Genomic DNA, 3,586 nt, shown 5'->3' on the forward strand with positions numbered 1-3,586 from the left:
AAATAACAAAAATTTCTAGCATTTATATGGCTCTTTGAGTTTTGCAAAGTATATTACATAGGTGCTACCAAAAAAACCTCTATTTTAAGAGTTGAGAGACATTAAATGATCTAATTACACACAGCTAGTAACTAAGACAAGATTTGAATTTGACATTCTTCTTGATCTCACCTTAAAACCAGACTAAGACTTTTGTGACATTATGTATATTAATGGTTTTTAAATTTCTTTTAGGTAAAGATAAATATCCTTTGGTATAATTTGTAATCTAAGGATTACAGTCACCTATATCTGACACTGACCAAATTTAAGATTGATGTTTCCTTGGCATTATAAAAATGGAATGAAGGCTTAAAAATGTGTATATGAATTATGGAATATTTTAAAATTCTAAACAATTTCTAGCACCCACAAATGTTAATAATTGTTTGGATATTTATCATTTCTTTTTTTAAAAATTTATTTATTTATTTTGAATTTTACAATTTTTCCTTTAATCTCATTTCCCTTCCCCAACCCCCACCAAATGCAGTCTGGTAGTCTTTACATTGTTTCCATGGTATATACATTGATCTAAGTTGAATGTGATGAGAGAGAAATCATGGATAGCTATTATTTCTTTTTGTCTTTTCTTTTTTTTATTATAAAGATTTTATTTATTTTGAGTTTTACATTTTTTCCCCTAATCTTACTTCCCTTCCCCTACCTGTTTCCTTGGTATACACTGATCCAAATTGAATGCGATGTGAGAAAAAAATCATATCCTTAAGGAAGAAACATAAAGTATAAGAGAGCAAGATCAGACAATAAGATATTAGTTTCTTTCTAAATTAAAGGTAATAGTCCTTGGTCTTTGTTCAAACTCCACAGTTCTTTCTCTGGTTACACATGGTATTCTCCATTGCAGAAAGCCCCAAATTGCCCCTGATTGATGCACTGATGGAATGAGTGAGTCCATCAAGGTTGATCATCACCCCCAAGTTGCTGTTATGGTGTACAGTGTTTTTCTGGTTCTGCTCATCTCACTTAACATCAGTTCATGCAAATTTCTGCAGGCTTCCCTGAATTCCCATCCCTCCTGGTTTCTAATAAAACAATAGTGTTCCATGACATACATATACCACAGTTTGCTAAGCCATTCCCCAATGAAGGACATTTACTTGATTTACAATTCTTTGCCACCACAAACAGGTTTGCTATGAATATTTTTGTATAAGTGATGTTTTTACCCTTTTTCATCTTCTCTTCATGGTATAGAACAAGTGGTATTATTGCTGGATCAAAGGGTATGCACATTTTTGTTGTCCGTTGGGCATAGTTCCAAATTGCCCTCCAGAAAAATTGAATGAGTTCACAGCTCCACCAACAAGGTAATAGTGTCCCAGATTTCCCACAACCCTTCCAACAATGATCATTATCCTTTCTTGTCATATTGGCCAGTCTGAGAAGTGTGAGGTGGTAACTCAGAGAAGCTTTAATTTGTATTTTTCTAATACGTAATGATTGAGAGCAATTTTTCATATGACTATGGATTGCTTTGATCTCCTCATCTGCAAATTGCCTTTTCATATCCTTTGACCATTTGTCAATTGGGGAAATGGCTTTTTAAAAAAAAATTTGACTCAGTTCTCTGTATATTTTATTTTATTTTTTTAGGATTTTGCAAAGCAATGGGGTTAAGTGGCTTGCCCAAGGCCACACAGCTAGGTAATTATTAAGTGTCTGAGGTCAAATTCGAACTCAGGTACTCCTGACTCCTGGGCAGGTGCTCTATCTACTGCACCACCTAGCTGCCCTAGTTCTCTGTATATTTTAGAAATGAGTCCTTCGTCAGAAACGTTAGTTGTTAATATTGTTTACCAATTTACTACATTTCTTTTGATCTTGGTTACAGTGATTTTGTCTGTGTAAAAGCTTTTTAATTTAATTTAATCAAAATTATCTAGTTAGTTTTTAGGAATGTTCTCATCTCTTCCTTAATATCTATTATTTCTAACTAATTTTTTTTAACCTGAAGATTTTAAAAGTTTGTATTTTTACTTTTGCATCCTAATATAGTTAAACAAATGAATCTGTTCTTTCAGCAGTTCCCATGTAACCACATGGGAACCACAATTATCATGTCTATCTAGAAAAGTCATATGGAATGTATCACAAATTTGTGAGGCCCTTTATGCAGGGACCATGCTAATCTTCTCTGTATTGTGCCAATTTTAGCATATGTTTAGGCCTGAATCAACGTGAATACCCCAGCTAGAAACAATAGAATAGTACTGTAGTTCCATTTTGTTGGCTTTCAGAACTGGGACAGGGCATTTGTACTGTGCCATTAGAGGTGAAATTCAGAGCAAAAGCATTTTCCAAGAATGTTTTCATTAATCAAGACCGAAAATCAGAGGTTTGGAAACAATCATATGCCATTATAGTTCCAAACATAAATGATGACAGTTAGTGATCTGATGGTGTTATTCTCAAGACCCACTGGGCAGCTTCTGGAAAACCAAAATATTTGGGTTTTGGAGGGGAAAATGGTTGTAACCCTGAGAGGAAAAGGCCATGCTGATCATTAGACTATCAAGAGTCAAGATTGGATGTACTGTGTGGTAGCAGCCCATTGTTGCAGGAGCATTGTAGTCCCTTGCTGATACAGGAGGGAAACTATATTTAAAAGACCAAAAACTCCCACAGCATCCAGGCCACCACATATCAAATCAGATCATGGGGTGAGGCAGTTCTGGAAAAGGTAGTAAGAAGGGTGTCTTTACATAATATTCCTCTTATTAGAATAAATATAACATGTAAGTCATGCCATCATGTATATAATATCATAGTCCTCCTTGATTATGAAGGATAGCTACTAACTAAGAATAATCATAAATTTATATATCTAGCCCTAACCTTTTGCCTGAGCTTCAGTTTTATATTACTTATAATATGCTAGACATCACCATTTTGAGAATCTATAGGTATTTCAACTCAAAACTGTTCAAAATGGAGGTCATTTTCTACACCAACTCTTGTCCCCCCAACACTATACAAACCCACATTTTTGAGTGCATTATCTTCCTTCTATTCTTCTAGGTTTATAATTCATATTCACCCTTCACTGTTCATTAACCTTTACTTTATCTAATAAATCATTATGTCTTGTCAATTTTATTTCGACTATATCTCTCACACTTGTTCCCTTCTCTGTACTCACATGGGCACCACCATCATGTAGATAATTCACATTTTTTCAAGACTAGAATAACTGCCTTCTAATTGGTTTTCCTGTTTTTTGACCCTGTTGCCAGTGGATCCTGATATGGATGTCTAAATTTTTAAAGCATAAATCTGACTGTATCTTTGTCACACTCAAAAATCTTCTCCCTAACATTTTCTATGATAAAATATACTCTTAAGTTTGATATTTAAAACCTTTCACAAGTAGACGATTGCCTAACTTTCCAGAATCATTTTATATTAATCAACATTCTGAATGACCTTGGCATTCCATTTCCTATCCTATCTATGATTTTGCCCTCCTCATCTTTGCTGCGTAGGATTTTTATCAGCCTTTACGACTTATATCAGGTATTTATTA

The 3,586-nt window shown here is 34.1% G+C and overlaps 1 non-coding gene across 1 annotated transcript; it reads right to left on the minus strand.

Moving 5' to 3' along the window:
- Window positions 1–2,135: 2,135 nt before the first annotated feature.
- Window positions 2,136–2,240, minus strand: LOC141494650 (U6 spliceosomal RNA). Its single transcript, XR_012470537.1, has one exon. It is a non-coding gene; the product is annotated as a U6 spliceosomal RNA (small nuclear RNA).
- Window positions 2,241–3,586: the final 1,346 nt, after the last annotated feature.

This window comes from Macrotis lagotis, chromosome 7 (genome assembly GCF_037893015.1).
Source record: "Macrotis lagotis isolate mMagLag1 chromosome 7, bilby.v1.9.chrom.fasta, whole genome shotgun sequence".
In the NCBI taxonomy this organism is placed as follows: Eukaryota; Metazoa; Chordata; class Mammalia; order Peramelemorphia; family Peramelidae; genus Macrotis; species Macrotis lagotis.